General features: G+C 43.5%; 1 pseudogene; it reads right to left on the bottom strand.

Moving 5' to 3' along the window:
- LOC120226036 overlaps positions 1 to 25792 on the bottom strand; it is a 70181-nt pseudogene that overhangs the window by 28254 nt on the left and 16135 nt on the right.

The raw sequence follows: 25792 nt of genomic DNA, 5'->3' as shown, positions 1-25792 counted from the left end.
CACCCACCCATCCAGACACCCATCTATCCATCTACCCACCCAACCATCTACCCCTTCATTCATCTCTCTACCCATCCATCTATCCATCCACCCATCTGTCCACCTATCCATCCACCCATCCACCCAACCATCTACCCATCCAGTGAATATTCATGGAGGGCCTACCATGAATCAGGTACTATTCAAGATGCTAAGACTTTGATGATGTGTAACACAAAGGACCTAGTCTCGTAGAGCGTCCTTTCTATTAAGAAAAACAGCCAACAACTCTGGTATCTTAGACCTTGATTAAAAACTACAAAGAAACATAAAGAGAGGAATAATAACAGAATGATGGGCAGGGGTCATTTCATATAGAAAAGTCAGGGAGAAACCCCGTGAAAGGCGTGGTTTTAGAAAATGTGAAGATCCCCATCACAGAATTATTCTACGTGGTAAAATATAATCAAACTACAGTTGATTGTAAAGCTGGTGGATGTCTGAGGTTTCTTTATGAAACAGGTCTCAACATTTTTAAAGTGGCAAAATGTAGGTTTTAGAAACTGAGAATACAGTTGTTACTAATCTCTGAAGATTCCTCAATTGTTAATTAAATAAATGATTAATAAGCACTTAGAGCAGAATGCAGTGGCCATCAGAGGCCAGCTATTCTGAGAAGAATCATCGGTGCTAATCTCATTTCCTTTTTTTTTTTTAAGTTTATTTATTTTGAGAGAGAGAGACAGAGAGCATGAGCAGGGGAGGGGGAGAGACAGAGGGAAAGAGAGAGAATCCCAAGCAGCTTCCTCACCACCAGTGCAGAGCCTAATGTGGGGCTCGAACTCACACACCATGAGATCATGACCTGAGCTGAAACCAAGTGTCAGACGCTTAACTGACTGAGCCACCCAAGCACCCTTCATTTCCTTTTTTGATAGGGTTCTCAGATTAATGGATTGAGGAAAATTGAAGAAGAAGCACATTTGTATTTGCCTTAAATAGTCACCATCCTTATGAACAATCCTGATTTGGAACAGGTTAAAGAAACTTATTTAAAGAATACTGATTAGGGGTGCCTGGGTGGCTCAGCTGGTTGAGTGTCCAACTCTTAATTTTGGCTCCAGTCATGATCTCACCGTTCATGGGATCGAGTCCTGTGTTGGGCTCTGTGCGACAGTTCAGAGTCTGCTTGGAATTCTCTATCTCCCTCTCTCTATGCCCTCCCATCCCCACTCCCCAACATGCACCAGCACTCTCTTTATCTCAAAATAAATAAACTTTTAAAAAATTACCAATAAGTGAATTAATCTTACCCAGGAAGAAGGTCCTCACGCATTTCTCTGTTAATTATTTTCAGTGTTCACCTTACTGTGTGGTTGTTTATTGGGCTGAAACAGTCCTGCTATTGCCGGAGGCCACGCCGGCTCCAGCAGGTCCAGAGGTCCCTGAAGGATGGACGGTGTCGGTGAGAGAGAGAGAGAGTGAGCCCCGAGATTCTTTCTGATCACCAGGCAGGCATCTCTGTCCTGTCGGTTTTTGTATTTTTATTTAAAGGTTCAGCAACAAGATGAAGTCATAGAAAGGAATTTCTTACAATGGGAGGCCTTTTGTGATCAATTAACAGAATGTTCATGGTGAAAAACAGCATAACATACAAGTTAAATTGTATATAGATAAGCTAGGAGTTATTCTGTCTGGCTCTCAAGAAGATAAATGTTTCTGAGTTGGTCTATTTGTGGAAACTAACATGGGGGCTCTAAATGTGTCAGTCTTTGCACCTGGGTTTATGTTTTAGCTATTTTATCTACCCTCATCTCAGCTGCCAGTGTAAGGGAGGGTGTTTGTGGAATGCAGGCCTTGAGGAAGGGACTGCATGCTTCACTGATTAGCAAAGATATATGTAGTAGCTGTGTTTTGCTCTTTTTTTTTTGACATTTTATTTTATTTTATTTTATTTTATTTTATTTTTATTTATTTTTTTTTACAAATAGTTTATTGTCAAATTAGTTTCCACATAACACCCAGTGCTCATCCCCACAAGTGCCCTCCTCCATGCCCATCCCTCCTCCCCCCCACATCCATCAGTCCTCAGTTTTTGTCAGCATTCAAGAGTCTCTCATGGTTTGCCTCTCTCCCTTTCCCCCACCATTTCCCCCCTTCTTCTCCCGGTTGGTCCTCTGTTAAGTTCCTCCTAGTCCTCCTATACGTGCACACATATGATATTTGTCCTTCTCTGCCTGACTTATTTCGCTCAGCATAACACCCTCAAGGTCCATCCATGTTGCTACACATGGCCAGATTTCATTGTTTCTCATTGCCATGTAGTATTCCATGGTATAGATAAACCACATCTTCTTGATCCATTCATCTGTTGATGTACACTTAGGCTCTTTCCATGTTTTAGCTATTGTGGAGAGTGCTGCTATGAACATTGGGGTACATGTGCTCCTATGCCTCAGCATTTCTGTATCCCTTGGGTAAATTCCTAGCAGTGCTCTTAACCCCAAAATGGGCTCTTTGTCTCGGGGCTAGGCTCAATTGTAACTCTTGTGTTCTTAACCCCCTAAGTCTTGGATCTGCAAAGCCCATAGGAAGAGCCTTTTGACAATCGCCCATAGAGCTTTCATCTAAAATCTCTTTTGTAAAGGCAGGAATATGTTTTTCCTTATGAGGTATCCGTATTCAGAATATGGGTCTAATATGGAATATTGTGAGGCCTGGTCAATACCAGTAGGCTTATATCCAACGTGAGCCAATAGTAGCAGAAGGAGATACCAGTTTTCATTTCTCATGGGAGCAGCTGCAAATATTGTCACTTCCTTGCCGTGATTGCCATCCAGAGAGGCTGGTTCGGCTCCCGGCATGCTATCATCTGTGGGGAGTGTGGGATTAATCTGCCTTGTTCTTTTACTGTCCCAGAGGTCTATCTGATTTTTACACTATTCCCTATTTAGCATCCCTCTGTTGTTTCAGAATATTCCATCCTATAGGAGCTTCGAATGTGGCATGATGAAAAGGTCAGCTTTGTCCAAAAATAAATAAATAAATGGGGTGCCTGGGTGGCTCAGTATGTTAAGCATCCGACTTCAGCTCAGGTCATGATCTCACGGTTCACAGGTTTGAGCCCTGCATCGGGCTCTGTGCTGACAGCTCAGAGTGCAGAGCCAGCTTTGGATTCTGTGTCTTCCTCTCTCTCTGCTCCTCCCCCACTTGCACTCTGTCCTCCCTCTCTCAAAAATAAATAAACATTTAAAAAATTAAATAAATACATAAATACGCAAATAATGAAGAAACTTAAATAAACACCTGGTACTGACAGGGGGATCTTTTCTGAAGCTAATTTTGCCATTTCTAAAAGGGAGACAATACCCAAATCGCGAGGTTATCATGAGAAAGGACGCACGAGTAACGGGGTCTCCTGCTCTGCAGAAATCCTCCCCAGCACCAAATCCCTCTGAGACTACTCACGGCAGTTGGCCTCGTCCTGGCCGTCCTGGCAATCCTGGTGGCCATCACAGAGCCTCCAGTTGAGGATACACTTCTTTGGTTCGCGGCACTCGAATTCAAACTGGTCACAGTGCCCGTGCTAAGTGGGAGTAGAGGCAGCAGCGACATTTGCTGGAAGAAGAGGGTTTGTTTTTTTTTAATTCACTTTTCAGTACTCAGGGACCCAGTCGGCAAGAGCAACCAATTTGATGTAGTAGGAAATTAAGGAAAGGACTGTGCTTTAGAAATGATGATGGGGGCCTGGAGACAAAGGTGAGCTCTGAATAAGGAAGGCGGATGGACCAGATGTGGACATCTAATTTTGGAAGCTGGGTGTCGACAGATAGTGGTAAGTGACTCAACAGACCAGAGGAGGCTGAATGCCACCCTGAACTGTTAGAGGAGGAAGCAAATTACCTGGAAGATCAACATCACAAAATCTTCAAAATGTTGGAAAGTCTTATCTCTGAACTGGGAGAGAAGAGGGAGAAAGATGATAAGGGAAGAGGCTGAAGATTCCCTATGTCCCATGCTCCCACTAGCCCCATCATTAACCTATCATCCCATACGTCAGTCTCACGGAAGACCGGAGCATTATAATGTGAAGGGTAAAAAGGGCTAGTTAGACAGGCCCAGCTAAGGGCAAGAATATTGTACTGAAGAAAAGGGGTTACACCCACAGCTTGCTGAATGCGAAGACCCTGGTCCCCTTCTTCATAAACCCTGCCAGTGACACCTTTATTCTCTAGGCAGTAGATTAATGTAAAAATCTTCTCTAGGGAAATTGACCAGACTCAGGGACAAATCCTTAAGGAACCCGGATCAAGAAACAAACAGCCGAACCATGAAACTCAAAGCTATGAGTCTACCTGTGTGCCGGGAGTCTCCTAGCGGTGTTTTCATCCACAGCCTTAAAACAAGCAAACAACTCAGGATTATCTGGTGTAAACCTCTGACATGAAAGACTGAAATCAATATAGATCCCCTTCCTTCCTCCCCAGGAAAAAGAAAATTTGGAGGAAACAGGGATTTGGAGTTTTTAAAAATAGTTTATTGTCAAGTTGGTTTCCATATAAAACCAGGTACTTATCCCCACAAGTGCCCTCCTACATGCCCATCACCGCCCATTCCCTCCCCCCCACATCATCTGCCTGCAGTTTGTTCTAGGCATTCAAGAGCCTCTCATGGTTTGCCTCCCTCCTTCTCCCCAACTATTTTTCCCCTTCTTCTCCCCCATGGTCCTCCATGAAATTCCTCCTAATCCTCCTATACGTGCAAACATATGGTAGCTGTCCTGCTCTGCCTGACTTATTTTGCTCAGCATAACACCTTCAAGGTCCATCCATGTTGCTACACATGGCCAGATGTCATTCTTCCTCATTGCCATGTAGCATTCCGTCGTATAGATAAACCACATCTTCTTGATCCATTCGTCCTTTGATGGACACTTAGGCTCTTTCCATGTTTTGGCTATTGTTGAGAGTGCTGTTATGAACATTGGGGTACATGTGCTCCTATGCATCAGCAACCCTATATCCCTTGGGTAAATTCCTAGCAGTGCTACTGATGAGTCATAGGGGAGTTCTATTTTTAATTTTTTGAGGAACCTCCATACTGTTTTCCAGAGGGGTTGCACCAGTTTACATTCCCACCAACAGTGTAGGAGGGTGTCCATTTCTCCACATCTTCGCCAGCATCTAGAGTTCTCTGATTTGCTCATTTTAGCCACTCTGACTGGCGTGAGGTGGTATCTCAGTGTGGTTTTGATTTGTATTTCCCTGATGAGGACGGATGCTGAGCATCGTCTCATGTGTCTGTTGGCCATCTGGATGTCCTCTTTGGAGAAGTGTCTGTTCATATCTTCTGCCCATTTCTTCACTGGGTTGTTTGTTTTTCGGGCGTGGAGTTTGGTGAGTTCCTTACAGATTTTGGATATTAACCCTTTATCTGATAGGTCATTTGCAACTATCTTTTCCCATTCCGTTGGTTGCCTATTAGTTTTGTGGGTTGTTTCCTTTGCCGTGCAGAAGCTTTTAATCTTGATGAGGTCCCAATCATTTATTTTTGCTCTTGATTCCCTTGCTTTTGGGGATGTGTCAAGTAAGAAGTTGCTGCGGTGGAGGTCAAGGAGGTTGTTTCCTGCCTTCTCCTCTAAGGTGTTGATACTTTCCTGTCTCATATTCAGGTCCTTTATCCATTTTGAGTTTATTTTTGTGCATGGTGTGAGAAAATGATCTAGTTTCATTCTTCTGCATGTTGCTGTCCAGTTCTCCCAGCACCATCTGTTAAAGAGGCTGTCTTTTTTCCATTGGATACTCTTTCCTGCTTTGTCAAAGAGTAGTTGGTTGTATACTTCTGGGTCCAATTCTGAGTTCTCAATTCTATTCCATTGATCTATATGTCTGTTTTTGTGCCAATACCGTACTGTCTTGATGATCACAGCTTTGTAGAAGAGCCTAAAGTCTGAGATGGTGATGCCTCCCGTTTTGGTTTTCTTCTTCAGTATTACTTTGGCTATTCGGGATCTTTTGTGGTTCCATACGAATTTTAAGGATAGTTTGGAAACAGAAGTTTCATAAGAAGAAAACTTCAAAAAATAAATATCCTTAATATGCTCAGAATGAAAGAATACAGGTGTCTGCATGAAAACGGGCAAGATGTCATGAAAAAGGAATAGTACTAGAAATTTTAAATCTTTTAAAATTAAAATCATGGTAACTGAAATGGAAAACTCAGTAGGAGAGCTGAACAAGAGAGTGAATTTTCCACAAAATAGGAGAGAGAGAGAGAGAGAGAGAGAGAGAGAGAGAGAGAAAGAAATTTAAAAAAATAGAAAAGAGGACCATGTTAGTAGATCCAATGCATAAATGACACGAGATCCCAGAAGAAAGAGAAAACAGAAAAGAAAATACCATTAATGGAATATTTCAAGGAAAACTCCCCGAACGCAAATACATCAACTTCCAGAATTAAAGAGCCTATCAGTGTCCATCCACCACACTGGATGGAAAGGGACCTGCGTCAATGCACATCATTGTGAAATCTCAAAACACTGGAGCCAAAGGGAATATCCTACAAGCTTCCAGAATGTTAAAAATATATATACAGGGCTCCTGGGTGGCTCAGTCGGTTGAGCGTATGACTTCGGCCTAGGCCATCATCCGTAGCTCATGGGTTCGAGCCCCGGGTCAGACTCTGTACTGACAGCTCAGAGCCCAGAGCCTGCTTTGGATTCTCTCTCTCCCCACCCCCCCTACATGCTCATGCTCTGTCTCTCAAAAATAAATCAACATTAATATTTTTTTAAAAAGTGACATAAATCAGCTCAAAATCAAAATGGCTTTGGATTTCCCAAGAGTGGCTCAACGGCAATGGAACACTGCCTCCCAAATTCTTAAGGAGAATTACCGACAACCTAAAATTCCAAACCTAGACCAACAACTGTCCACCACATCTGAAGACAGAAGAAAAACACTTTCAGATAAGCAAGACCTCAGTGATACATCCCCCGTTCTCGAGAACCTTCTGGAAAATGTGCTCTACCAAAATGTGGGATTAAACTGGAAAAGGGAGGAGAGAGGAGAAATCTGGGATATAGAAAATAGGAGCCCCAACATGAAAGAAGTAAAACAAGTCTTTAGGATGGAGAAACCATGTCCCACAAGACACCTGTGGCCCAGGCATCAAGAGCAACAGGCACAAATCCAAGCAGCAAGCCCAGGAGACATACACATTGAAGGCAATCCTCTCTCTGTCCTTGGCCGCTGTGCCACCCTACGCACCTGGCAAAGCTACCAGAGGGTGTGCTCCAACAACACAAGGGAGAAAACTGAGAAAAGCAAAATGCGAGACCCAGGAAGCAGTGGATCTGAACCAGGAGGAAGGGACGCAGTGGGCCTGGAGGACCCTGGGCCCGGAGTGGGAGATCTGGACTATTCCAAGCAAAATATCAGAAATCACTAATAATGGGGACCTTGGGGAGAGTTACCCTCAGCGGTGATGGAGAGGAAAAAAGCATCAGCCAACGTCACACGTAACCTGAGCTAATCAACACAACAACAAAAACCAATGACTAACTTTGAGATATTGTGTTTATTCCATGGTTTTAACTGGACTTTCAAAGGGCCTCTCCTGTCCCCAGAATCACTCTGTGAAAACAGTGTGCATGAGGAAAAGCTGTAAAAAATGAGGCTAGAAAGTGAGGTCAACGCACATCACAGCACTATTGCCTGGACAATGAGGGGGCCGCCAGAAGGTTCCAAGCTGGGAGGACAAGATCACGCATCACTGTGCGGCCTCTCTGAAAGTAAACTGACAAGGGGAGAGATACAAGACCCAGACACCTGTTAGGAGACTCGCAATGAAGAAACCAGATCTGAGAGCCTGAGAGAACCTGAATTAAATCTGCACCTATGACTTACCTACAAAAAGAATCACAGAAGCTGAATGGAAAATCCAAATGGGAATCTCCTCACTGAACTCAGCAGAAATTTCTAGAGTCGGATAATACCCTGATCCAAATTTCAATAACCAAAAGACAATTTTGAGAGAAGGAGAATCGAGACACTAACCAGATGGCTGGGTCTTGGGGGACAAGGACAGAGATTTTTAAAAAAGAATTTTTTTTTTTACAGCTTGTTTTGAGAAACGTTTTTAGGACACATTTGTCTGTGGGGATTCCAAGGGGTACACAGCACGATCTCAAAACACAAGGGTCGCAGAGTCACTTGGAGAGGAAAGACGGCCACACGTGAAATGACCTGGAAGCAGCACATGACAGATCGTAGTGAGGGATCAAAAGGACAGTGGCAAACGTGAGACTGGAAAAGAGATTAATTATATCAACCACAGTCCTCGGTGAAAGCCCCACGGTGCTCAGCCTGAGACCGAAAATAACAGTGTACTTGTTCCAAGCAGGAATATCAAACTTTAGTGACCCTAAGGTTACCTGGGGAGCTCCTGAGCTCCATAGAGAAATCCTAATTCTGTATTTTTTTTTACAAATAGTTTACTGTCAAGTTGGTTTCCATGTAACAGCCAGTACTCATCCCCACAAGTGCCCTCCTCCACGCCCATCTCCCTCCTCCACCCCCACACCCATCAGTCCTCGGTTTGTTCTCAGCATTCAAGAGTCTCTCATGGTTTGCCTCTCTCCCCGTTGCCCACTATTTCCCCCCTTCTTCTCCCCCGCGGTCTTCCGTTAAGTTCCTCCTAATCCTCCTATACGTGCAAACATATGGTAGCTGTCCTTCTCTGCCTGACTTATTTCCCTCAGCATAACACCCTCAAGGTCCATCCATGTTGCTAAACATGGCCAGCTTTCATTCTTTCTCATTGCAAATGACATATCAGATAAAGGGCTAATATCTAATACTGTATTTTTTAAAACAAATGTCCCAAGTGATGTCCCTTACAGGTGGTCTTCTTTCCATACTTTGATAAGAACTGAGGACATATCAAGGTCTCTTTCAGCCAACAACCGTCTCTTCTCTCATCATAAACCGAGTTTGATACAGCATCATGTTGAGGGAAGAACACATCACCCTCACCTCTGTCACGCCTGCAGTTAAGGGCATGTACTAGACAGGGGTCTCAGGGTTTACCCCCCACCCTGCCTCCAGCAATATGGGTACTGTCCACACCTTTAGGTGCCTCTCTGTGTTCGGCCACTAGATGGCAGTGCTTACCCTCCTTTAGGAGGTGAGCCTCCAGCTCGCAGGCAGGAAAATCGGACTCTCCCCTCTGGGAGTGTAACACACACACACACACACACACACACACACTTCCCCTATAATTCCCGTTGTGATTTCCTATGGAAAAGGACCCAAAGGTGGCCCACCCGCAACCAGGATGGGGAGCAAGGGAGGTGGCCTCTGCGCAGGAAAATCTAAAGGCTGTTATAGGAGAGGAGACAGACACTCCAGGTAGAGTTACACTGGTCGCCCTGCTCTGGAGGTGAGCAGCAGCCTGCCACCAAGCACAGGGTCCGGAAAGTAGGAGACGCTGCGCCCAGGACGTCCCTCTCAGGGTCTGCCCCGCAGAAACAGGTGCTCAGGGAGAGGGCGGGGCCTACACTCACCTAGCGAAAGACAGCCTTCCTCGTCGGAGGCGTCTGCACAGTCCCAATAACGTCGCACATCCAGCTTCCATCCGGAACGCCCCGCTGATTCAGCGGAAGTAACTGGGCAGACACGTGGGGGGCCCCGGGAGTCAGGGAGGGAAGAATGGGTGAATCTCAGCAAAACACAAGCAAGGAACCTCAGAGGGTCACAGGAAGCTGTGGTCTCAGAACACAATGTGCCCCACACTTAGTATGGCTGTCTCAGTTTTCTCTGCACTGGCCTAGGGAGGGGCCAGCGTCAGGGATAGTTCTGAAGAGCAGCTGACCTAAATATCATTTATAATGAGGCATCAGAACAGGATGCAATCTATTTCCCTTTTTGGGGCAGATTCATAGCTCCTATTGTGTTTGCTCTGGGCTAATATTCTAATTAGTTTGCTCTTGCTCAATAGAGACTCAGTGCTTTTGCAGGCAGATGGAGGGAAGGGGACTCAGGCCTCACAGGGAGGCTGAGAGAACTCATCACACTGAGGCTAAACACTGTTCTGGTGAACGCTCAACTACAGCACCTCCCGAGATCTTTTTCGAATTTGAGAGTACCAGAGAGGAGGGTATCAGGCATGTGTTGTACACCAGGCCTCTCAGAGGTGGTGAGGCACACATGTCATCTGGAGGTCTTGTTAAAATGCAGATGCTGGGATGGGTGTGGTTTGATCCAGTGCGTCAGCTTCCCTCCTCATCAGGAAAATACAAATCAAAACCACACTGAGATACCACCTCATGCCAGTCAGAGTGGCTAAAATGAGCAAATCGGAGGACTCTAGATGCTGGCGAAGATGTGGAGAAATGGACACCCTCCTACACTGTTGGTGGGAATGTAAACTGGTGCAGCCGTTCTGGAAAACAGTGTGGAGGTGCCTCCAAAAATTAACAATAGAACTCCCCTATGACCCAGCAATAGCACTGCTAGGAATTTACCCAAGGGATACAGGAGTGCTGATGCATAGAAACACATGTACCCCAATGTTCATAACAGCACTCTCAGCAATAGCCAAAACATGGAAAGAGCCTAAGTGTCCATCAAAGGACGAATGGATCAAGAAGATGTGGTTTATCTATACCATGGAATACTACATGGCAATGAGAAAGAATGAAATCTGGCTATGTGTAGCAACATGGATGGATCTTGATGGTGTTATGCTGAGCAAAATAAGTCAGGCAGAGAAGGACAGCTACCATATGTTTGCATGTATAGGAGGATTAGGAGGAACTTAACAGAGGACCTTGGGGGAGAAGAAAGGGGAAAAATAGTGGGGGAGAAGGAGGGAGGCAAACCATGAGAGACTCTTGAATGCTGAGTCTCTCTTGAATGCTGAGAACAAACTGAGGGCAGAGGGGGGGGGGGGGAGGGAAAGGGCGGTGATGGGCATGTAGGAGGGCACTTGTGGGGATGAGTACCTGGTTTTATATGGAAACCAACTTGACAATAAACTATTTAAATAAATAAATAAATAAATAAATAAATAAATAAATAAAATGCAGATGCTGACTCAGAAAGGAAGCCTGGGGTGGGGTCAGACACTGCACCTCTTATAAACCCCAAGCAGATGGAGACGCTGCTGGTCTGCAGACCACACCTGCAGTGGCCTGGCTGCAGAGCGCTTTCTGTGGCCTACAAAATACCCAGAAGCAGGAGAAGCCAGCCACGCTGGATTTCAAAGAGTGAGGGGATAGAAAAGAATTCGGAGAGTTATTACCCACCCCCACCCCAAATACAGAAAGGTGGTGGTGTGCTGGCTATTCCTGGTCAGGGCACTGCCCCAAGACACTTTCCTCCACAGTCCTCATCAGACCAGTTCTCAGAGTCATTCTCCCTGTCACACTTCCACCTGTTGGGGATGCAGTGGCCATTCTCACACTGGAACTGGAATTAGCAGGAGTAGTTTGGGGAATCCGTGTGATTTTCTGGGGAGATGGGCCACACCGTTATTCACTGGTCCTACACCAGTGTGCAGCCTGCACAACCCTACCAAGATTCGGTGGGCGGCAAAGAAGATCTATTTCCACAAAGAGAAGCCCATCTTCCTGGATGCCAACTCCTGCTTCTCTGATCCAGGCTTCTTTATCTTACAAATAATACCCGACTTTCTGACACTTTACAAAAAGAATGACCTAACTACTGATGATACCCTGACAGGGACAATGACTCTATTAAGTTGTGGAATCTGTTCACTCATATGTAGAACTTAAGAAACATGACAGATGAACACAGGGGAAGATAAGGAAAAATAAGAAACAGAGAGGAAGGCAAACCATAAGAGATTCTTAAATCCAGAGAACAAACTGAGGGTTGCTGGAGGGGAGGTGGGCAGGGAGATGGGCTAAAAGGGGGATGGGCATTGAGGAGGGCACTTGTTGGGATGAGCACTGGGTGTCACATGTAAGAGATGAATCGCTGGGTTCTGTTCCTGAAGACAAGACCACATTGCATGTTAACTAACTGGAATTAGTTATGAGGTATGAGGTATGAGGTATGAGGTATGAGTTATGAGGTAACCCTTTCTCCTGAAAACAGGGGTGCCGCTGGACGTTAGGCTTAAACGTAACTTCTAGCACATGAGTCACTGGCCACTGCAAACCCAGCTCTGAGAAGAACAGCTCTGGGAGGGTTGTGTGTGAGGCAAGAAAAATGTGTTTTAATCCCCTTAAAAGTCATTCTGCCTAGGAAGTTATTCTAAGGACATCAAAGACAGAAACAGTGAGTGAGTACCGTGAGTCAGGGAAATATTTAATGTCACTAACTATTAAAGCCTTTTTTTTTTTTTTACAAATACTTTATTGTCAAGTTGGTTTCCATATAACACCCAGTGCTCATCCCCACAACTGCCCTCCCCCCCACACCCATCAGCCCTCAGTTTGTTCTCAGTATGCAAGAGTCTCTCATGGTTTGCCTCTCTCCCTCTCCCTCACTATTTCCCTCCTTCTTCTCCACCACGGTCCTCCGTTAAGTTCCTCCTAATCCTCCTATACATGCAAACATATGGTATTTGTCCTTCTCTGCCTGACTCATTTCGTTCAGCATAACACCCTCAAGTTCCATCCATGTTGCCACACATGGCCATATTTCATCTTTTCTCATTGCCATGTAGTATTCCATCATATAGATAAACCACATCTTCTTGATCCATTCGTCCTTTGATGGACACTTAGGCTCTTTCCATGTTTTGGCTACTGTTGAGAGTGCTGCTATGAACATTGGGGTACATGTGTTCCTACACATCAACACTCCTGTATCCCTTGGGTAAATTCCTAGCAGTGTTATTTCTGGGTCATAGGGGAGTTGTATTGTTAATTTTTTGAGGAACCTCTACACCGTTTTCCATCTCTATCAGGAACAGAGTGTAAGTTTCCCCAAGTCTCCCTTGACCTTACATTTTATCTCTTCAGTTGTTTTCACTAATGCAATGAATGGGAGTTTGTTTTGTGTAATTTTAATTTTATACTTTTAAAAAAGGCTTTAATGTGGAGAAACGGGCACACTCCTATATTAAAGTCTTTTTTTTAAGTATAAAATTAAAATTACACAAGACAAACTCCCATTCATTGCATTAGTGGAAACAACAGAAGAGATAAAATGTAAGGTCAAGGGAGACTTGGGGAAACTTACACTCTGTTCCTGATAAAGATGCTTTGGGCATAATCACTCAGAAATGCAATATGGCAACACTTAATGAGAATCATGAAAATACATCAGAACTTTTGACCCCACAATTCCATACCAAGAAAACATACCCTGAGAAGTACCTTCAAGAAGAATGAAACCTTCATTTCCAAAGAAAGGTATAATTTCACTATGGAGGATCGTGTAAAATTAAAAGCACAGTCATGCCCAACCAGGAAGCAACTAAGTAAACTATGTCTGAGAAATCCAAAGGGAATATGCATCTGCCATGAAAACCCTAACTGGAGAAAAATACAGATAGTAGCAAACACCTCTGTTTAATATTGAGATATGAGAGGAACAGAGTATGTGATGTGTAGACAATGACCATCCCATGAATATCTGGAATGTACAGTGCAAAATAACAAGATATATAATATATATGTATATTGGTCTCTGACCCTAATTAGTGGCACAGAGCTCTTAAACCCTTATAATTTTCTAGGTGATAGGAGTGTTCTTTGTTCTAATGGAGCAACTCTGGATGGACTCAGTATAGCTTTAGGATGAGGGCTAGTCACCAGAAAAACCATGCCATGATTAGAGGCTTGTAACTTTGAACACCATCCCCCATCCTCCAGGAAGGGCCAAGGGATAGAGACATAGGTCTATGCCACAAAGCCTCCATCAACATCCCGAAAGTATCAGGTTCAGAGAGCTACCAGGTTGCTGAGCACAGAGAGGCTAGAGGAGTGACAGGTTCGGACAGGGCACCAAAGCTCCACATCCGTTTCCAATACCTTGCCCTACACATGCCTTCCATCAAGACGTTCATTCTATCTTTTTCAAATAAACTGGAAAAATGCGCTTCCCTGAATTCTGTGAGCCATTCTAGCAAATCAGTGAAACCAAGGAAGTGGACGTGTGAACGTGGATTTACAGCCTGTCAGACAGAAGTTCAGGTGACAGTTTGAGGCTTGTGACTGACCTCTGAAGTCAGGGGCAGTGCTGGGGACCACACTCTTCCCCTGTGAAATCTCACTTGATCCCAAGGAAGACAGTGTAAGGAATGAGTCAACTGACGGACACCAGCTGGTATGGAAGAATTGCTTGGTGTGAAAAACACACACATGGGGGCCAAGGAGTGTTGAAGTCTTCTGTGAGCAGAAAGTTGCAAGCAAAGGAGAGACACGGGGATTTGTTTCTGACAGACATTAAAGAGAAAGGATAAGGAAAGAGGACCTTAAAAATATTTGGTTGAAAAGTGGATGTTTTATATTGTGTTTGTGTGCTAGCTATTTTGTGAAGGTAACTGACAACCTCAGAATTCTTTTCTAAATCAATTATGTGTATGCTACCTTCAGGGATGGTAAGCCATTTTACCAGAGGACCATAATAGAGAACTCTTAGCCATCAAACACTCTATTTACAGAGAAACTGTGGGCTGAGTCCTGGCAGAACACTGTCATTTCTGTCTTTAGTGACTGTAGTTATGTAGTTAGCACTCTGGGTAGGTTCACTGGTTTCCATTTCTTTCCTTCAAGGTTGTGATGGAAAAGCAATGAAGCAAAATGGCTTCCCTGACAATGAAGACCATACCACACACCCCTACACATCCTGCACAACACCATACAGAACCTGGAAGGCTTCTTTGGTTGTCAGAGTGGGCACAGCGGTCCCTGGCCCATCTGTTGCCTCTTTTCCTGAACAGCAGACACTGGGGAAACAACAAGGGAATACATTTACTGCACTTCACTGGGTCCTCATCAGAACGTCCTGGCAATCCATGTCATCACACGCCCACTGCTGGGGGATACAGTGCCCGTTGTGACACTGGAAGTTGGAAGCCTCTCAGGTGTGTTAGCTGGCTGCCGGCAAAAGAGGAGAGAGAAAATGTCAATGCCGCCCTCACCGCTGCTCCCCAACCAATCACCAAGGGTCAGACTGAAGAGACACCATCCTGGGTCATAAGGTGTGGATTGGAGTGCCTGAGTTCCTCCCTGGCCAGGAGCTAGGCACCTGGGGCCACCCTGAAGGTGGAGGGCAGCCTCCTGATGAAGCGACCGCTTGGCTCTGTGGGTTTGTAAATGTTGTACACGTCAAAAAAAATCATTCATTTTTTCACGACCACCCACGATATAAGGATTATTCCCCATCTACAGGTGAGAAACAACCTGCGAGAGATAAAGAAACTCGAACACGTTCACAAAGAAAATTCAGTAATGGTGCCAGGGCTATAGGAGCCCAAAGCCTCTGCTGCCCCTGCTCTGTCTTGCTACTTCATCTTCTAACAGAAACCCACTCACTCATGCAAATTCTGTGGGACAAGAAGTGGCAGGTGCTCAGAAGACTGGCCCTAGACCTGGTCCAGCCACTGTATCAGGGGCCTCAATCCCCTCATCTACACTGACACATAAGGACCCCTGTAAGCTCTGAAAGGCTGCCATTTTATAATTTTAAGTCAACCACTTAATTTCAAATGTGGGAAATCTCAGATCCAAAGAGCACAAAAGATGTATCCAGACTTACAAAGAAAAGGTCCCAGGACCTCCCAGACCTGTCTTGCTTTCTGGACAGTCAGGAGCAACATCTACCAGCCAATAATACGTAGTGTCGGTGGGCAAGATGGCGGAGAAGTAAGGAGCTCTGTACTTGCACTCGCGCCCATACATCACACAGAAAAGATCTGAAGCCACTGGAAACCTTACAAAACCTGAGAGATTGGGAGAAAAAGGACGCAGAATCCACTGAGAAAGCCTTCTAACGTGAGTGCGAACTGGGGAAGATAAAATCGGGCGGGTATCGGAGACTCCAGGGTCGGAGGCAGTCTCCTTCTGTGGGGATTAAGGGGAAAAAGAGAGAATCCGAAACAGAAAAACCTCCGCTCGGGGTGAAAACCTCCACTCGGGGCATAGAAAGACCGTACTTGCCAAATACCTGCACTCCAGGTCCCCTCGCGCCAACTGGTCCCAGTGGGGGCTGAGTGCACAGACTGCTTCTTTGTGCTGGCTGCTGGTGGCTGGACTTCAGAGTGGCAGCGCGCCTGCCACCATTGTAGCTCCCGGGCGGCTGGAGCCCCTGAAAGAGCCGCGCGGACACCGGGCGTCCGCGCTCCTGGCTGGCTGAAAATCTAGAGGGAAGGCAAAGAGCTAAAAACTGGGAAATTTGCCTGTGAGTTCGTGTTTCGGGTGACGAGCCATAGAGGGACTTGGTTTTTCCTCACTCCAGCGGGCTTGGTAAGCCTGGCAGGCAAGCCCCCGCCCATTCTCGCCAGCCCGACCCAGAGAAGGAAGCAGCAATTCTGACTCCATCCCCAGAGACAGGCAGGAGGCCTGGAATTGCCCCGAGGGGACTGCCTGGGAAACGTGTATAAAGCAATTTCAGCGGGGCACGCGGACTGGGATTTGGAGATTGGGACTGGCCTGGGTTGAAGAGCGCAACCAACTTTGGCTGCACCCCCGGTACGGGGAGTTTATACGCCCAAAAAAGCGAGGTGCAGCGCTTGGTTCAAGAAGGGACTGGAGCACCGTCACTCTCCTCCCCACAACCGCCGAGGCAGAACTCCCGCCTGAGGCATGGGATCCCGCCACTCCCATCCCTGCTTGAGAGCTGCCTTCCTCCCTTTTTTTTTCTTTTCTCTTTTCTTTCTTTTTTCCCCAGAACACTGACCTGATTAACTCTGGTTGCTGGCTTGCTTAAACAATCACAACGAGTCCATTCTGTAGATGTAAATTCTACACCTACCGACATTTTCATCTCTTTCTCTCAGGAGTGATTAGACTATATAGTTTCTCTGGATAACACCAGCGTCCTTCTCTCACTTATCCAACCATATTTTACCTTTTACCTCCTTGAAAAAAGCTTCTTATCCCTTCTGCCTGTTCATTTTATTTCCAATCTTGCCTCATCCCCGCTCTGTCTTCTCTCTCTCTCCCTCTCTGCTCTTCAACCAGCACTGCATACACACGGCTATTTAAATGTACCTGGGAAATCCGGTTATATGCTTTAAACCGTTCTTTGTCCCTCAGTTTTCTTCTTTTTTCCTTTCTTTTCTCCTTTTTGACCATTTTATGTATTTTATACTTCCTATTATTCGCCCTCCCTCCTCCACCTTTTCTATTAACTTTTTTGTTTTCCCACTTGCTTTGCATGTTAGTTGAATTAACCTGTGCGTTTGTGTGCTGCTGCTCCCTGTGTGTTTGCCTGTCTGGTTTTTTTTCTAGGGCTACCTCAAGAAATAAGCCATAGTACACAAGGTGGAGAGTCCCAAATATCACTACGAATAGGAAAATAAAATAACCAAGGTCCCAACAAGAGACCAAGAGATACCATTCAAAAAACACTCTCTGAAAGGATAGGCCCTGGACAATCAAAGAGTCTTCTTGGATACAGCAGCGCTCATAGATACAGAGAGCATAACAGGTCTTTAAAACCAACAAGAGCTGGAAAGCTAACAAAAATGATGAAACGAAAGAGCTCTCCTCCGAAGAAACTCCAAGAAGAAATAACAGCTAATGAACTGCTCAAAACAGATATCAGCAGCATCACTGAACAAGATTTTAGAATAATAATGGTAAAATTAATAGCTGAGCTTCAAAAAAACATACAGGACATCAAAGAAAGTATGGTTACAGACAGAATGGAAAATAAAAACAGACATGAAGAATTAAAAAATGCGATAAATGAGATACATAATAAATTAGAGGCCTCCAACGCACGGATTGAAGAGGCAGAAAGGAGAATAAGTGATTTAGAAGACACCATTATAGAAAAACAAGAAGCTGACAAAAAAGAGACAAACTGATCCAGGAACAGGAAAGAAGAATTCGAGAGCTCAGCGATACGGTCAAACGCAACAATATCCGTATCATAGGAATCCCAGAAGAGGAAGAGAGAGGGAAAGGTGCTGAAGGAGTCCTGGAACAAATTATAGCAGAGAACTTCCCCGACCTGGGGAAGGAAGTAAATGTGGAAGTACAAGAGGCTCAGAGGACTCCCCTCAGACGTAACCTGAATCGATCTTCTGCACGACATATCATAGTGAAAATGGCCAAATACAAGGACAAAGAGAGAATTTTGAAAGCAGCTAGGGAGAAAAGGGCCCTAACATACAAAGGGAAACCTATCAGAGTGGTGACAGACCTATCTACTGAAACTTGGCAGGCTAGAAAGGAATGGCAGGAAATCTTCAATGTGATGAACAGTAAAAATATGCAGCCAAGAATCCTCTATCCAGCAAGCCTGTCATTCAAAATAGAAGGAGAGATAAAAACCTTTCCAAATAAACAGAAATTGAAAGAATTTGTCACCACGAAGCCAGCCCTACAAGAAATCCTGAGGGGGATGCTCTGAAGGAAAGGTTGCAAGGAACAAAGATACCAGAGACACCACCACAAACATGAACCCTACAAAAGATACAAAGACTCTAAACCCACATATTTCAATAATAACACTGAATGTAAATGGGCTGAATGCTCCAATCAAAAGACATAGGGTAGCAGAATGGATTAAAAAACAAAATCCATCAATATGCTGTCTACAAGAAACTCATTTTAGACGGGAAGATACCTTCAGATTAAAAGTAAGGGGATGGAGAAATATATATCATGCTACAGGAAATCAAAAGAAAGCCGGAGTAGCGATACTTATATCAGACAAACTGGACTTTAAATTAAAGACAATCACAAGAGATGAAGAAGGGCACTACATAATAATTACAGGGTCCATCCATCAGGAAGAACTAACAATCATAAATGTCTACGCACCGAATATGGGAGCACCTAAATATCTAAAACAATTAATCACAAACAGAAACAAGCTTATAGATAAGAATGTGCTAATAGCAGGGGACTTTAATACTCCGCTTACAGCAATGGATAGGTCAACCAGACAGAAAATCACTAAAGAAATAATGGACTTGAAAGACACATTGGACCAGATGGATCTGACGGATATATTTAGAACTTTACATCCTGAGGCCAGGGAATTTACTTTCTTCTCAAGTGCGCATGGCACATTCTCCAAGATAGATCACATACTGGGACATAAAGCAGCCCTCAATAAATATAAAAGAATAGAGATCATACCATGCACACTGTCAGATCACAATGCTTTGAAACTTGAAATCAATTACAGGAAGAAGTCTGGAAAACCGCCAAAAACATGGAGGTTAAAGAACACCCTTCTAAAGAATGAATGGGCCAATCAGGCAATTAGAGAGGAAATTAAAAAATATATGGAAACAAATGAAAATGAAAACACAACAATTCAAAATCTATGGGATGCGGCCAAGGCAGTCCTAAGAGGAAAGTACATTGCTCTCCAGGCCTATTTCAAGAGATTAGAAAAAGCACAAGTCCAAAATCTAACAGCTCACCTAAAGGAGCTAGAGGCAGAGCAACAAGAACGCCCTAAACCCAGTAGAAGAAGAGAAATAGTAAAAATTAGAGCAGAAATAAACAACATAGAGACCAAAGAAACAATTGAACAGATCAATGAAACCAAGAGTTGGTTTTTTGAAAAAGTAAACAAAATTGACAAACCTCTAGCCAGGCTTATCAAAAAGAAAAGAGAGAGCACCCAAATAGACAAAATTATGAATGAAAATGGACTTATTACAACCAACCCCTCAGAAATACAAGCAATTATCAGGGAATACTATGAAAAATTATATGCCAACAAATTGGACAACTTAGAAGAAATGGACAAATTCCTAAACACACACTCACTACCAAAATTCACACGGGAAGAAATAGAAAACCTGAACAGACCCATAACGAGTGAAGAAATCGAATCAGTGATCAAAAATCTCCCAACAAATAAGAGCCCTGGACCTGATGGTTTCCCTGGGGAATTCTACCAGACATTTAAAACAGAATTAATCCCAATTCTTCTCAAGCTATTCCAAAAAATAGAAGTCGAAGGAAAACTCCCGGACTCATTTTATGAAGCCAGCATCACTCTGATTCCCAAGCCAGACAGAGATCCAACAAAAAAAGAGAACTATAGGCCAATATCCTTGATGAATACGGATGCAAAAATTCTCAACAAGATCCTTGCAAATCGAATCCAGCAGCATATCAAAAGAATCATCCACCAAGATCAAGTGGGATTCATTCCTGGGTTACAGGGCTGGTTCAACATTCGCAAATCAATCAATGTGATCCATCATATCAATAAAAGAAAAGATAAAAACCATATGATCCTGTCAATAGATGCAGAAAAAGCATTTGACAAAATACAGCATCCCTTCTTAATAAAGACTCTCGAGAAAGTTGGGATAGAAGGAACCTACTTAAACATCATCAAAGCCATCTATGAGAAGCCTTCAGCTAACATCATCCTCAACGGGGAAAAACTGAGAGCTTTCCCCCTGAGATCAGGAACACGACAGGGATGTCCACTCTCACCACTGTTGTTTAACATAGTGCTGGAAGTCCTAGCATCAGCCATCAGACAACAAAAGGAAATCAAAGGCATCAGAATTGGCAAAGAGGAAGTCAAACTTTCACTCTTCGCAGATGACATGATACTCTACATAGAAAACCCGACAGACTCCACCAGAAGCCTACTAGAACTGATCCAAGAATTCAGCCAAGTTGCAGGGTACAAAATCAACGTACAGAAATCGGTTGCATTTTTATACACCAATAATGAAGCAACAGAAAGAGAAATCAAGAAACTGATCCCATTCACAATTGCACAAAAAACCATAAAATACCTCGGAATAAACCTAACCAAGGATACAAGAGATCTGTATGATGAAAACTATAGAAAACTTATGAAGGAAATTGAAGAAGACACAAAGAAATGGAAAAACATTCCATGCTCATGGATAGGAAGAATAAATATAGTTAAGATGTCATTACTACCTAAAGCACTCTACACATTCAATGCAATTCCAATCAAAATTGCACCAGCATACTTCTCAAAACTAGAACAAACTATCCAAAAATTTGTATGGAACCACAAAAGACCCCGAATAGCCAAAGTAATACTGAAAAATAAAACCAAAACGGGAGGTATCACCATCCCAGACTTCAGCCTCTACTACAAAGCTGTCATCCTCAAGACAGTATGGTATTGGCACAAAAACAGACACATAGACCAATGGAACAGAATTGAGAACTCAGAAGTGGACCCAAAAGTATACAGCCAACTGATCTTTGACAAAGCAGGAAAGAATATCCAATGGAAAAAAGACAGCCTTTTTAACAGATGGTGTTGGGAGAACTGGACAGCAACATGCAGAAGAATGAAACTAGATCATTTTCTCACACCATGCACAAAAATCAACTCAAAATGGATAAAGGACCTGAACGTGAGACAGGAAACTATCAACACCCTAGAGGAGAAAGCAGGAAACAACCTCCTTGACCTCCACCGCAGCAACTTCTTACTTGACACATCCCCAAAAGCAAGGGAATCAAGAGCAAAAATAAACTGTTGGGACCTCATCAAGATTAAAAGCTTCTGCACAGCCAAGGAAACAACCCAGAAAATTAATAGGCAACCAACGGAATGGGAAAAGATAGTTGCAAATGACATATCAGATAAAGGGTTAATATCCAGAATCTATAAGGAACTCACCAAACTACACGCCCGAAAAACAAACAACCCAGTGAAGAAATGGGCAGAAGACATGAACAGACACTTCTCCAAAGAGGACATCCAGATGGCCAACAGACACATGAAACGATGCTCAGCATCCCTCCTCATCAGGGAAATACAAATCAAAACCACACTGAGATACCACCTCACGCCAGTCAGAGTGGCTAAAATGAGCAAATCAGAGAACTCTAGATGCTGGCGAGGATGTGGAGAAACGGGCACCCTCCTACACTGTTGGTGGGAATGTAAACTGGTACAGCCCCTCTGGAAAACAGTGTGGAGGTTCCTCAGGAAACTAACAATAGAACTCCCCTATGACCCAGCAATAGCACTGCTAGGAATTTACCCAAGGGATACAGAAATGCTGATGCATAAGAGCACATGTACCCCAATGTTCATAGCAGCACTCTCCACAATAGCTAAAACATGGAAAGAGCCTCAGTGCCCATCAACAGACAAATGGATCAAGAAGATGTGGTTTATCTATACCATGGAATACTACATGGCAATGAGAAACAATGAAATCTGGCCATGTGTAGCAACATGGATGGACCTTGAGGGTGTTATGCTGAGGGAAATAAGTCAGGCAGAGGAGGACAAATATCGTATGTTTGCACGTATAGGAGGATTAGGAGGAACTTGACGGAGGACTGTGGGTCAGAAGAAGGGGGGAAATGGTGCGGGAAAGGGAGAGAGGCAAACCATGAGAGACTCTTGAATGCTGACAAAAACTGAAGACTGATGGATGTGGGGGGGAGGAGGGATGGGCATGGAGGAGGACACTTGTGGGGATGAGCACTGAGTGTTATGTGGAAACTAATTTGACAATAAACTTTTTGTAAAAAAAAATAAAATACAGTGGAAACTAATTTGACAATAAACTATTTGTAAAAAAAATAAAATAAAATAAAATACATAGTGTCCACGATAGTGATTAAAAAAGAGGCAAGTAAAACAGAACTATCGTTACAACTGAATGACCCTAGTTGCATACATGGGCGGAGGACACCTGAAAGTCTTTTAGAAACCTCTGAAAGTCCTTTAGAAACCTCTCAAAGCCCTGGTCGAAGGCTAATTCAGATGCAGAATAAGTGTCTGGAACCCAACCAACACTACTAACCACCTTTTCCATGAGATTTCTCCTTCCTCCACTGAATTAGAGCGCTGATTGTGCCTGCTCATTGCTGAATGAAAGCCAGGCCCGGCCCTTTTTACCACTGACAAAATCATACCGCCGAGATAGATGGGCTCTCTGTTAGTTTACCTGTGTGGACAGGGCGTCTTTGCAACAGAGGAGGCAAAACAAACAAAAGTGGGTTACTGAGTATATAACATAGTTAGTTATTCAATCAAGGTGGTCAGCAATTGCTACTCACGGGTTGGGAAAATTGGCTTCCGATTCTCTCTATGATTTCTCCTGAATTTGAGGCTATTTTTTGCATTAGTCTGAAATACGAAGAACCCGATTTTTCAAACCACTTTAAAACAAGTGGTGGTTCATTATCTGCTGTCTTCCTACCTCTCTGAAGATCAAGGATAGCATGCAAACAGATCGACAGAAGTTTGAGTATTTCCAAACTTTGGCACTCAGCATCCATTAAACATCTTTTTAAAATATACTTATTTGGTAAGAGGAGTAACAAGGTACGTGAGTTTTTGCCCCAGTAAACAGCCATTGCCTGGAATATTTTTGATCTATTGGTTTTCCGAGTCTGACAGCCTTTGAAAATACTCCTCAGCAAAGCCTTGCTCACTTTCATAAGATATACTGCTGCCTAAGCTCATTACCATACGGCTTTGATTGTTATTTTATCCAGCTTATGTATTTTACTTTAATTGAAGGCAATTTCAGAGTGCTAATGGGGTTTCCGAATGACCATTCAGGGAGATATGTCTGAGATCTCCAAAATCTATCACAGAAGCTGAGCTCAGGAAGACTCATCAGTTTGTACAGTCTCATGTAAGTGGTCAGGTATGAATAGAATGCTTAACACATTCTCTTTCCCTGAATTTTCCCATCTTCTAAGTGACTGATTAGCTCTCTGATGCTGAGTGTCTCGTAATACATAGTCAATTAATCCCCTCCCCCCTTTTTAATTACAAGGATAGAAGATATGGACTTCAATACAGATGAAAGAATTGGGGGAGGAAAACAGGATTCCTTTACATGGCAGGATTTACTGTGACTGTAAGAATTGATGGGTAATGGGGTAAATGACTATGAAATCAGAGGATTCTGGTTTCTAACAGAGGCCATTATCTTACATCTTACTCTCTGACTTGGACAGATGTTCTGTGACTCAGCAGAATCCTCTGGAATGCCTGGTTGAAATTATTAACCAAACACAAGTGGGGCAGAAGAGATGAATGGATTAATATGGTAGAGATGCTCTACCAGAGTCAATATACAGTACGACTATTAGGAAGAGACTGAAGGAAAAGAAATGCAAATATCAATGTAACTTCAATGATTAATGACATAAAAGTAATAACATAAAGCATAAAGAAAATAACCATATAGAAATTCTAGATATAAAAAATATAGTCATGGGGTGACCAGGGGTGGCTCAGTCAGTTAAGCATCCAAATTTGGCTCAGGTCGTGATCTCATGGACCATGAGTTTGAGCCCCACATCAGGCTCTCTGGTGTCAGCAGAGCCCCATTTGGATCCTCTGTTCCCTCTCTCTCTCTGCCCCTCCCTTGCTCACTTTCTCTCAAAGATAAATAAACTTTAAAAATGTAAATATATGGTTGTAGAAATAAAGATAGCTCAGTGAATGTGTGAAACAACCATTAGATTCAGCTGAAAAGAGAATTGATGAACTGGAAGATAAATCTGAGGAAGTTACCGAGACTGTAGCACAGTCATAAAGAGTCATAAAGAGACAACAGATACAAAAACAAGAACCACGAGCAACAGAAGGGCACAGTCCAACAAATGGTTGATAGTAACCACTGAAGATGAAAGCAGAGAAAGTAGCAGATAGAGCTGAGATCACTGCTGTAATTCCCCATTATTGATGAAAAACAAATCCTCAGACCCTAGAAGAAACACAAATCTCAAGAGCAGGACAAATAAAAATAATTCCTTCCTAGACAGGGGAAGTCGCATACCAGCCACAAATTAAATGAATCCACAAGAACCTATGGATAACTAGAGAGAAAAGAGTGTCTGATTGCTGTTTGAACAGATTACCTGACAGGAGAAATCAAATCAATACAGAAGAGACCAGAAGGAAACAGACTGATTCCATCAAGATACTTATGAAAAATTACTACAAACCCAGAAACCCAGATCCATCTGAATTCAGGATTGAGAAAAGCAAAATAAAGACATGTTTATATAAACAAATGCTTAAAACAGTTTACCACTCACAGACTCCTGCTGCAAGAAATGGAGAAGGATGTTTATGGAAGGGTGGCATCAGATACAAGCAGCAGTGGTAAATGGTTATTAACAGATAATAACAAAGACTGATATTAGGATTTTTTTAAATTTAAAACTAGAATACTAAGTATTTACTGAGTCTTGTTAGTCTTGGGACTGTGTGGAGAGACTGGAATCCAGAAGAGGTGGATGTTACTATGAAGACACACAAGACGTCTAAGCATGAAAGCTAAAAGAACAGAAATCAAGTTTAAGTTCAAAATTCCATTCATGGAGGTAGGGAGAAGGGAATAAAGAAAACTCAACCCCATGGAAAGCAGAAAGCAAGGAGGAGACAAGCAAAGACCTTGCATGCAAGCTGAGGCCGACAGGAAGTCAGTTGACCCTGCTCTATTTTCCTTGGCTTTGCAGATGACTTAATTTATTGGGTCAGGAAGTGAAGTGACATACCACATGTCCTAATGAGCTCACAGCTGACTTCCATCGATTCGGAGATGACAGGGAAGGAGAATCATCTTTACATAGGTTTGAAGAAGAGCCATGAGAACAGGGAAGCAGGTGAGGTGCAAGCACTCTACATTTTCCCCAGATAGCCCTGCCAGAAAA

This window comes from Hyaena hyaena, unplaced genomic scaffold (assembly GCF_003009895.1).
Source record: "Hyaena hyaena isolate Hyena2069 unplaced genomic scaffold, ASM300989v1 scaffold_1565, whole genome shotgun sequence".
In the NCBI taxonomy this organism is placed as follows: Eukaryota; Metazoa; Chordata; class Mammalia; order Carnivora; family Hyaenidae; genus Hyaena; species Hyaena hyaena.
Note: the sequence above shows the minus strand (reverse complement) of the source record. Positions and strands in the feature narration are given on the sequence as shown.